This window comes from Cupressus sempervirens, chromosome 1 (assembly GCF_028749045.1).
Source record: "Cupressus sempervirens isolate cs-2001-9-10 chromosome 1, ASM2874904v1, whole genome shotgun sequence".
Lineage (NCBI taxonomy): Eukaryota > Viridiplantae > Streptophyta > Pinopsida > Cupressales > Cupressaceae > Cupressus > Cupressus sempervirens.
In genome coordinates, this window is record NC_143118.1 from 414,935,423 (window position 1) to 414,947,675 (window position 12,253).

Consider the following 12,253-nt stretch of genomic DNA (forward strand, 5'->3'; position numbering starts at 1 on the left):
ATTTATTCATGAAATCAACAAATTCTTCAACCTCAGCACTCTTGTTTGTTTCCATGCTCAAGTCTCTCAATTCTATAGTTCCCTTAGGATTAAATACAATAACAATCTTAAATAGTATTTTCTTAGTACTTCTATCCACATAATTATTATATGCAAACTCTTCTTGTACCAAAATTAATTTCCAATTAGCAGGCTTATCTCCAACCAAACATCCCAATAAGTTACACAAAATTTTGTTCACAAGTTCAATTTTTCCAATTGTTTGAGGGAAAAATGTAGAGCTAAAATTCAACTTTGTATTCATCTTCTTCCAAAGTGTCTTCCAAAAATAACTAGTAAACTTAATATCTCTATCTAAAATAATAGATTTAGGAAAGCCATGCAATATTAACACTTCCTTGAAGAATAAATTAGCTACATATAACATATCAGATGTTTTTCTAGAAGGTATGAAATGAGAAATCTTTGAACACATGTCAACTACAAGAAAGATAAAATCATTACCCCTCTGAATTCTAAGTAAACCAAGAATGAAGTCCATACAAGTATCTTCCCAAGTCTTATCAGGTACAAAAAAAGGTGAATGTAATCCCAGATTCTGACTAGTTCATTTTGTTGTTTGACAAATTCAACAACTTAGATTACCATTTTCAGCACATCTTTATAAATATGTGGCCAAAAGCATCTCTTTGAGATTAGTTTCACTATCTTAATAATACCAAAATGTCTAGCAAGTCCACCACTATGTTTCTGCTTAATTTTGTTTTCTCTCATAGATCCTCTAGGTATGCATAATTGAATTCTTTTACACAACATGTCTTCCTAAATGAAACAATCGGCCCACTTACCACTCACTATTTGTTCTTTACAAGATTTCCAAGGTTTTTAAAAATCAAGATCAGTCTCATATTAATGCTTCAAATAATCAAAACCAAGTACCTCAACTCTTATTTATATCAATAAATTTCTTCTTTGGCTCAAAGCATGAAAAACCTTATTCAATTGTCACTTTTATGCTTCAATAAAAATAAAATAAAAATTGCAAGACATCAATCCACTTCATGTGACTTTGATTCAACTCATGTTGACTTCTTAAATACTACAAATATTTATGGTGAGTATACAACACAAAAGTGCTAGGCATCAAATAATGTATCCATTTCTTCAAAGCTTAAACAATAGCATAGGATTCCTGATCATAAACCAAATATTCTCTTGGCATCCTTCAACTTCTCATGAAAGAAAGCAATAGTTATTCCTTCTTGACTCAAAATAGCTCTAATTACACTTCCACTAGCACCACATTCAACTTGAAAAGCTTTATTAACATTAGGCAAAGTAAGTGTAGGCAATTTCGCAATCTTTTGTTTCAATATTTCAAAACTTCTGTGTGCTCTGTGTGTTTGATTGAATCCTTTTTATATCCTCTCATAGTTTCAGTCATAGCAATACAAATAGAATTGAAATTTTTGATAAACTTCCTATAAAAAAATTCCAATCTATGAAATGATCTTACCTCTTCCACATTCTCTGGTGTACACCAATCAAGAATAACTCTCAACTTTTTAGGGTTTTTCTTCAATCCATTAACTAAAATTAAAATTTATGCAATACTTGTCTAATATGCTCAAGATGCTCTTCCTTACTCTTATTTAATATCAAATTTTCATCAAGATATACAATCACAAATTTACCCAAAAACTTCTTTAGAACTTCATTCATCAGCCTCATGAAAGTGCTAGGTGCATTAGTTAAGCAAAGGGGCATAACCAGCCATTCATACAAACCTTCATTAGTCTTAAATGAAGTTTTCCATTCATCTCCTTCATGATTCTAATCTAATGATAGCCACTTTTCAAATCAATCTTTGTAAAACACTTTGCTCCACTCAAAATATCCATTATGTCATCCATCCTAGGCAATGGAAATCTATACTTCACTCTTATCTTATTTATATCTCTAGAATCAGTGCACATTCTTCATTCTCCATTCTCCATTCTTTATAGATGCTAACATGATAGGTACTATGATGTAGTACTCTGCCTAACATTCAACATAGCCTAGCTGCATGATGACAAGTGAAAGTGGGAGCGGAGAGAGTTTAGGCGAGAACTGGATTTTGAATTCCTCTGTACCTGGCGAGTGGTCTGGGGATTCCCCTATCAAATTTGGGGATGGTGTTTCTAGAGATGATGATGATGGTAGGTTCTTGGCAGATGTGAGTGGGGGACCCAAACAGATGGGTGGGGGACCCAAACAAAATAAAAATTGGTCTAGTCTGTTTGGGATTCAACCCACTAGAAAGTCTACTTTTCCGCCGATCAAAGATATCTCTACAAAGGATATAGGTAATTTCTCTTTTGAAATTCCTAATTAGATCATAGATAGAAATATTTCTTGTATGGATTCCACCTTGGTTGGGTGCTTCATTGGAGTGCAACCAAATATTGAAGGTGTGTGCTTTTTTTTGAAGAAAATGGTTTTTAAAGGGTCAAGTGGACATCTCTGCTATGGCCAAGGGCTATCTATCTTTCTGCTTCTCTTGTGATGAGGATAAGAGAGATATCCTCTATTACAGCCCTTGGGTTATGGGGAAGCATACCATGCTATTACAGAAATGGGCTCCAAACCTTTACTCTCTGGATGATTCAACTATTCAAGCCCCGGTGTGGGTTAAGCTTCAAGGTCTCCCTCTTGAGTTTTGGGTGGAAGATATTTTCAAGGGCATTGCCAATACTTTTAGAGAACTCCTCTCTTTAGATCCAGTGATTGTTTCAAGGAGGAGACTGAACTATGCCAAATTTTGTGTTGGGGTTTCCCATGGGGTGGATCTTCTAAAACCCATTTTGCTAAAATCAAAACTAGGTGTTTGGGACCAAAGGATAGAGTATGAATCTATCCCTTTCGCTTGCTTCAATTGTAAGAAAGTGGGCCATTGGGCAAAGCAATGTCCGTCTCTAAAATAAAAAGCTAAAAAGAATGAAAAGAAGAGTAAGAAAATTTGGGTTAAGAAAGACCTATCTAAAGATATGGTGGATGTAGCTGAGGGGCCTATTCCTCCAAAGGACCAAACCCAAAAGGATAGTGTCTCTATGACTAGAATGGAAGGTGCCCCCCACTCTGATCTTTCAGTATAGAAAGATGTTTCTAAGGAGGCTGGAAAGATTATTGAGCTGACAAAGACTGTTGGGGAGAATACTAGTCTGATTTTCCCCTCAACAAAGCTTAATAAGGACTCACCATTGATGGTGACTAAGGGGACTTCCCCTTCTCAGATTCCATTGGTTATCCCTGAGATTATTTGTTTGAAGAGGAATCAGGAAGCTTCGAATATTCTTTCTATGGAGAATTAGATTTTTGTTTCTTCTACTTGGGTTCCTGTGCTAAAGAATAATTCCTTTGTTAGTGGAGTCATTGAGGATATTCTCACTATCTCCCATGTTGAGGAAGTAGTTTTGGAAAAGGATATTTCTGAGGCCAACTGGACAATAGTTGAAAAATTTTCTAAGGGTAGGAAGAAAAATAATAAAAAAGAAGATGAGGACTCTACCTCAGTGAAAAGCAACAAGAAGGGTTCCAAAGTTGATTCAAAACCTATTAAGGGTAAGTCTGGTTAGTCTAAGAAAGGTGGAGTCATTGTCAAGAATGGTGATGTTGGGTCTTCTCCTTCTCCTATTGGTAGACGTTTGAATTAGATTCTAAAAACATTTTTGTTATCCAGGAAACTAAGATGCTAAAGGAGAAGGTGGAAGGTCTTTCTATTTTTAAGGGGGGAAAGATTGTTGGCAATAATTCTGATGGAGCTTCTGGTGGCTTGGCTATATTTTGGAATAATAAATGGATTTAGGGGGATCTCATCTATCATAGTAGAAATATGATGAATGTGCATTTTGTTAATACAAAAGACAACTTTAGTTGGGTTCTAACTAATGTTTACACCCCCAATGACAAATGGGGAAGGAAGGCTTTGTGGAAAGAAATTTCTTACCAAAGAAAGTTTTTTGCTAAGGATAAGTGGCTAGTGATTGGAGATTTTAATACCCCCTTAAAGGATTCTGAAAATGGGGAGGTAATCAGACCAATCTGGATAATAGATTAGATCTTATGCTTTTTATTGACTCTCATATGCTTCATGACATTGGGTTACATGGGATTGAGTATAATTAGATGAATAGGAGAATAGGTAAGGATCTTATTTAGGTTAGATTGGATCAGGCTCTTATTAGTAATGACTAGATTTTGAATTATAAATGTTCCCTCGGTGCCTAGGTGAGGGTTGGGTCGGATCACTATCCTATTTTCTTCTTTACTGATCAATGCTTTTTCAAGAAGAATTTCCCCTTCAAATTTGAAAAAATGTGGACCCTACATCCTAATTTGGAGAGTCTCATCCAAGAGTGGTGAAACATTAATGTTGAGGGTACTGCTTTGTTTAGAGTGGCAGCTAAATTGAAAAATGTTAAGAAAAGCATCAAAATCTAGAATAAAACCACCTTTGGTAACATTTTTTAGAACAAAAACAAGATTGTGGAGGATCTCAAAGACATTCAAGACAAGATTCAAGCTGATGGTTATGAGTTGGTATCTAGGGAAGAGGAGAGTGATAAGTTGGTTGAGCTTCATGATATTATTACTAAGGAGGAAATGTTCTAGAGATAGTGATCCTGAAAGGTTTTTCTTAAAGAAGGTGATAGGAATACCAAGTTCATTCATATGACTACCCTCAAGCATAGAATGGCTAATAGAATTTCCAAAATTAAGACAAATGATGGAATGACTGATAATGAAGATGTTACTAAAAGGGAGGCCATGTTGTTCTTTTCCAGCTTGTTGCAATGTGACTTGGTCCTCAATGCTGAGAAGCAAAATTTGTTCCTGGATTGTATTCCTTCATGCATCTCTGAAGCCCAAAATTATTTTCTTTCATCCATACCTTCTATGGAAGAGATTTCTAAAGCCGTTTTCTCTTTTGAAGGCGATAAGGCCCCAGGTCCTGATGGGTTTCCTCTCCTATTTTTTCATAAATTTTGGCATATTATTGGTTCTGATATTTGTAATGGGGTTAAGGAATTCTTTGGCTCAAGAAACCTCCTTAGAGAGCTTAATGGTACTTTTATTGCTCTTATTCCTAAGAAATCGGGTGCTGATTGTATGGATCAGTTTAGGCCTATCAGTTTATGTAATTCTTTTTATAAGATCATCACCAAAGTTTTTACTCTTAGAATTCTCTCTATTCTTCTAGTTATTATTTCTAGACAGCTAAATGATTTTGTTCCAGGCAGACAGATTCTAGATTCCATTATATCTGTTCATGAAAACATTCGTTCTCTTGTGGTTTTTTAAGAAGGAAGGGTTTCTTCTTAAGCTTGACCTTTCTAAAGTGTATGATAGAGTTTATTGGAACTTCTTTCTTAGGGGTTTGGAAGGTTTTGGCTTTAATAAGAGATTCAAGGATCTTATTTTTATGTTAATTTCTTTGACTTCCTTCTTTGTGCTTGTTAATGACTCCCCTTCCCCCTTTTTTAAGACTTCTAGGGGCCTTAGACAAGGAGACCCTATTTCTCCTATTCTTTTTATTATCTTGGTTGAGTGTTTGGGAAGATATGTTAATAATATGGTTGTCAAAGGTGACTTTGTTCGTCTTAGTCCATCTTCCTCACCTCTAGTTTGCTTGCATCAGTAATTTGTGGATGATTCTATTGTCATGGGGGAGGCCTTAGTGCGTAATGCAAGGAATATTAAGAGGGATTTGACTGACTATGGAGATGCTACTGGCCAGATCATTAATTGGAACAAAAGTCTAATTTACTTTATCAATGTTAGTGAAGCTAGACAATTAAATATTAAAAGGATTATTGGGTGTGAGAGTGGTTCTTTGCCAGGAACTTATCTAGGGTTACCTATGGCTTTATCCCTTCCTAACAGCTTTTGGAATTCTTTGATTGATAAGATTCAATTCAAACTTGCTAGCTAGAAGGGTTCTCTCCTCAGTCAGGTTGGGAAGGTGATTGTGTTGAAATCTATTCTTTAAAGTGCTCCACTTTATGCCTTAAGTGCCTTTAAGATTCCAAGAAAGTTTTCTCTTGCTATTGATAAAATTTAGAAGACCTTTTTGTGGACTGGTATGGAATCTAAAAAGAGACTCCCTTTTATTGCTTGGGAGAATGTTTATATTCCTAAGGGGAAAGGTGGGCTTGGGCTACGAAGGATTTCTACTACGAATGAACTTTTATTGGCCAAACTTCTTTGGAGATGGAAAAAGGAAGAGGGGGAATGAAGGAGCATTTGGGCAAATAAATACAATTCGAATAACTTTGATTTTCAGCATTTCCTTTTCTTTGATGCTGATCAAGGGGGATCTCAGATATGGAAGAATGCTAAAAAATTTAAACATATATTAAGGAAAGGAGTTAAATGGAAGGTTGGTAATGGATTGAAAGTCCTTTTTTGGGAAGACATTTGGATTGTGGATAACCCCCTTTGTGATGACCCTAGATGGAATGGGTTTATGGTGTAGTGCAAGAATCAGTTTGGTACTTTGGTTAGTGATTATTGGAATAATGATATGTGGGTCAATCTTCTTAGGGTGGACCTAAATCTGGTGGAGCTTACTAAATGCATGAGTGCTTGTTGTTTGAATCATGAAGAGGATGTTCTGATTTGGAAAGATGATCCTAGTGGAGAATACTCCATTTTGTCTACCTACATAAATTATTTTGAGGATCATGATGTACCGTGGTGGGCTACAGCTTGGATGAAAGGTATGACTCCTAAAGTTAATATTTTTTTTGGATTCTTTTGCAAAACAAAATTTTAACTCTTGACAATCTTAAGAAGAGGGGGTTTTTCATTGTCAATCAATGTGTCCTCTGCAAAAATGATGGGGAGTTGGTGGATCATATTATGCTCCATTGCTCCTTTACTAAGTAGGTGTGGGATTTTATTATGAGTTTGATGAACATGGACTGGGTATCCCATGCTACCATCCAGCTGTTCTATTCTTCTTGGAGAACTCCTTCCAAGAATACTTTAATTATCAAATTGTGGGAACTTATTCTTCTTTATCTTTGCTGGGGTATATGGAAGGAACATAATGACAGAATCTTTAGAGGGGTGGAATCCAATCCTACTCAGGTTTTCTATAAAATCAAGGTCCTTTTGCATGAAAATATCAAAATTTGTGGTAAGGGACAGCAACCTTTTAATGAATGGGATGTTGGGGTGATGAATAACTAGAATATCAAGAATATGATTTTGAATACTAAAGATCCCAACCCTAGGGAAAGTGCTAGATGGGATTTCCCTCCAACTAATTGGTTCAAAATTAACTTTGATGGGGCCTCGAAAGGGAACTCGAGCATTATTGGTTGTGGAGTGATGATTAGAAATTCTAACAGGGACTTTGTTGCTGGTATGGCAATACCTTTGGGTTATCAAACCAATCATGTTGTTGAAGCCTCTGTCGCACTTTATGGTCTTATTTATGCTAAAGATCTAAACTTGAAGAACATTTGGATTGAAGGTGATTCCCTCAATATTATAAACTACTTTAAAAAAAAATTATCCTCCTTCATGGACCATAAGTAATATTATGTCTAAGGCTGGTTATACTATTAACTCCTTTCAAAATTGCATTATATCCCATAATTATAGGGAAGCTAATGGTTTAGCTGATTGGGCTTCGAATGTGGTGTGTTGTAATGATCAAAAAATCATATGGGATTCATATGACACTTTACCTATTGATGGTCACAAGCAAGTTAAGCAGGACAAATAGAAATCCCAACAAAAATCCTTTAATTATGATGGTGTCAGAGAATTATGATTTCAACTCCTTTGGAGTGATGTGGGCAATTATTTTTAGAAATGTGGGCAGAACACATAGTTTATGGGTTGCCTCTTTCTATCTGTGCTCAGGTAGTCAAATTCGCAGAGTTTTTGGGGGCTTTCAATGCATGCAAACTAGTTCTTTTGTTGCTGAGATCATGGGAGGTAAGAGGAAATGGGTCGAACTAACTAGTTGCATGGATTGGAAGAAGAAAACTGAGGTGTGGGATATCCTTAAGCAGGGAAATTTTATTGGTTACATGGAGAGACTCAAAGGTAACAACCCAACTATTACGCACCAGTTTTTGAAATCTTGGAAGGATGGTTCTATCATGGTCAGGAACCAAAGGCTGTAGGTTACAAAAGAAATCATTGTAGAGGCTACAGGTTTGGAGTTGGATGGGATGAATTTCTACAGGGAAAGGAAGATCTTGGATAAGGTGATTGATGACTTTATTGAGACCGAACAGGAAACAAATCGACTGGTTAAAATAGGTACTTCTTATTTTAACTAGGCTTTTGTGTCTCATCTGTGGCAGTTTGTGTTCTATGTTATTATGGAATATCTAACTTTGGATGGAAGATATACAAAACTGTATAGTTACCATTTTGTGTTGGCAAATCATTTTTGTCATGACATTAGGGTAAAAAAAATTTCATGCTTGTTGCAATCTCTCTCCAATTCTACCCTAGCTATTTAGCATGACCCGACTGGTGAACATGTCTTTCATGAAGGATTAATGGTTTTGATAATGAATGTGCTGAAATCTAAAAAAATCCTAAAACCTAAAAATTTTAAAGGGGAAGATCAAGATACTAAAGGAAGTATTCAGGAAAAGGGCTACAACTTTGAGACATGGGCTAAGGCGGAAGGGGGTCTGGTTAGTCCTAAAAGAGGTTTGGGTGGTAGCACTAAAAAGAAAAAATAGAGTGTTGAGAAGGATGATTTTGATCGAGAAATGGAAAGTGATTTTGTTGATGAAATTTTTAGAGAACATTCTTAAAATAGGGGATGTAGCAAAGGGAAGGGCAAAGGTCATATTGATGAGAGGGTTTCTCCTCTATTGGATGATGAGCCCCTTGCTAATCATTTGGAAAGAAAAAGAAAGTCTTTACGGCAGCAGAAAAACAAAAATGTGAAAACAAGGATTGAGGCTTCCAACTTTTTTGATGATGGTGAATAGGGAACCAAATCTGATGGAGGTAATTGTGTTGGTGGTGGAATCAAGCCCTCAAAAGGTTTATTTGGTAGCCGTAGTTCTATAATGAAGGACATTGACATTCTCAAACATAAAATGGTGATTTTGAACGAAGAAATGGAGCATCTTAGCAAGATGGCCAAAGGGGAAAGAACATTAGGTCAGCATATTGACAAGCTCTTGGAGGTCATAGGTAATGCAAAAGAAGTGAAAAATTTGATGCATAAGATCCTTATGTTGGAAGCCAAGCAGAAGGTGATGGACAAGGACATTAGCAATATCCAGGGGAAGGTGTCTAAATTTGAAACTAGGTTGGGTAACATGGATAAGCAACTCAGACAATTGGGGGATAACATGACCAGCTTCCTAAAAAGGAATGAGGCAGATAAAAGTCAGGTTTCTCCCCTGGGGGCAGATTCTCAAGGTCCTAGGAAGCGTACTTGGGCCAATTCAAAGAAGATGGAGGAAACCACTAAGAAGGATGAGGTGAATGCTGCTGCTAAGACTATGCATTCTCTGGTGGACCAGGCTTAGCATCTAATTAATACTCTTTAGCTGGTCGGTTGTTGTTCATTTGCTAGTATTTTGCTGTCTTTTCTAGCAAGGTTGTTTGTGACCTCTTTTGTGTTTTGAGGTTTGTTTCATGTTGTTTGTTTATTCTCTTTTCATGATACTTTCTTAATACTCTGCTGATGTAAGGTTTTAGGTCCTTTAAAACTTGTTTTTACATAATCAAACATGATAGGTACTACACAAGGACTCAAACTTTCTTAGATCAAACATTTATCAAGCAATTCTCATAGTTATCTATTCAACTCAATCTTTTCATTGGGTGTCAACCTATGTCGTTATTTATTAGGAAAACTAGCTCCAGGTATCAAATCCATACAATTACTTATACTCCTCATAGGAGGAAAACCATTAGGTACATTATCAAAAATTATGTCATGAAATTTAATCAACAAAGGTTCAATCTTAGGTGCATGTTCTAATTCATCTTATTTCTTATTCTATCTTGGAATCAAAGCATAACAAACATTTTTTTCTTTCATTTGTTTGAAAATTTATTGCCCTCTACCAAACATACTCTAATTGTAGTATAGTGACTTTCATCAAATTTTTCCACCAAACGAAACAATATTTCTTTCCTCTCATTAATCAAAAGAGTGTATTGATTCAATCTACCATAATGCAAATCTTTTCTATCATACTGCCAAGATCTATCCAAAATAATATGACAACAATACATAGGCATACTATCACACAAGACTTCATCATGATAATTCCCAATTTTGAATTTAACAAGGCATTGTTCACTTACAAGCAATTTTTTCTCCTTATGGATCCAAGAAACATGGTAAGGCTTAGGATGTCTCAATCTTTGCAACTACAATTTGTTAACCAACTCTTCAGATGACAAATTATCTAAACTTCCACTATCAATTATTACTTTGCAATATTTTCCAGCGATCTTAAATGTAGTTTTCAATAAAATTCTTCTAAAAATAGGTCCATCATCAGCTTCTTTATTCAGCAAGATCCTCCTTAATATCAATTTCTCACCATTTTTGTGTTCATTAGGTGTTTCAATAACTTCTTTATAGGCTAAAGTGCTTATGTTATTACCTCCAATCTCTTTTCCAAAGGTAGTACATTCAAAGGACCTCTAGAGTACCTCTAAACTAAGATCTCTCTTCTCTTTTCCCAATATTATTATTCCTAGAGTAACTAGTATAGCTACCTCTAGATTAATTAGCTCTTTTAGAAAGTTCATATTTTCATCCTTTATATTGCATTGTACCATCAAATCTGCTACTTTCTCCATAGGTGAACTACATCTACTTCTTTGAAATATTCCACCTCTTTCTCTATGCCTTTAATCATGTCTCTTTGATAAGCTTTCTTCATCCTTCATAGAAAATTGGTATACATCTTCCATGATGTCTCAAGCCTTCCATCATAGTGAGAAAATTCTACAGCAGGTCTAGAATTAGCTTCGAACAAAACTCTCAAAAGTATTTCCTCATCTTATTCAACTTTAGCTATAGGATCAAGATTAGGTTCTACCTCCCCTTCATCGCTAACATCTTCAAGATGTACACCTCTTCTCTATGTTATCTCTACAACTTCAAGCCTGGTTGCAATCTATCTCAACATGTCCATTATAGCATTATCAAAACAAAAATCTACCATGAACCATATTGACAATAGTTCCTACGAGACCATAACCTTCTATAAGTTATAAGTTAAGTTTTAGCTCTATCACCCTACAACTAATTTGATAAGGTTCTCCATGATCCAATCCACAAGAAATAACTCTACTCTGATACCACCTGATGCAAGAATGGGCGGATTCAGGAGGAATGAGTCCAACTTAAACCTTTGAATATCTCTTTCTTGGAGTTACGCATGGAAACATCAGACAAATTAAATGAACAAAAGAGAACCCAAGACCAAATTCCACACAACCATGCTGATGTAATTATTCAACTCCACATAGATAAAAAATCAAACATGCCTGACCGTCAGGCCCTTTGGGTTGTGACCATATACAATAAATTATCAAATCAAGTCTGGAAACTCACATCCTATCTTCTTCTCTAGGATCTTCCAATGATCTACCTTCCTAATGATGTCAAATTATATCCCACAATTATGATTTCAACATCAACCCAAGCTCCCTATATAGCTAGCTAAGCCACAAGTCCGCTAGTCAAGCATTTAATTACATTATAGGTCCACCTTGGGGAGTAAACTAAAACTTCACAAATATGTACACTTAAAGGTAGATTAGAACATGTAAGGAGTTAGCTCCTAACTTTTTAAAATTTTACATTAACATATGTGACTGCACCAATTGAGATAAAATGCTATGTAGGAAGGAAAACCATAGGAATAGGAACAGCGAAGAATGACACAACTCTAGAAATATGTAATTTCAATGCTTGTACTCTTAGGAGAAGGATCTAGGATAGGTCCTCAATATTATGTTAACTTCACATAAAATGAAATGACACATAGAAATTGATATATCTCAAACAACTAATTCGAATAGAAAACAAGAAATTTTTTTGGTTTATGCAAGATTGCTCAAAGACCAAAGATGCTCCTCCATCATGTAAACTTTTAATGTAACTTATATTTTAATATCTTGATATGGTCCTATGTTATGATTTTTAATTGGGGAAGCCTTAAGTCCAACTCAATAACTTTTTTTAGGACTTTTT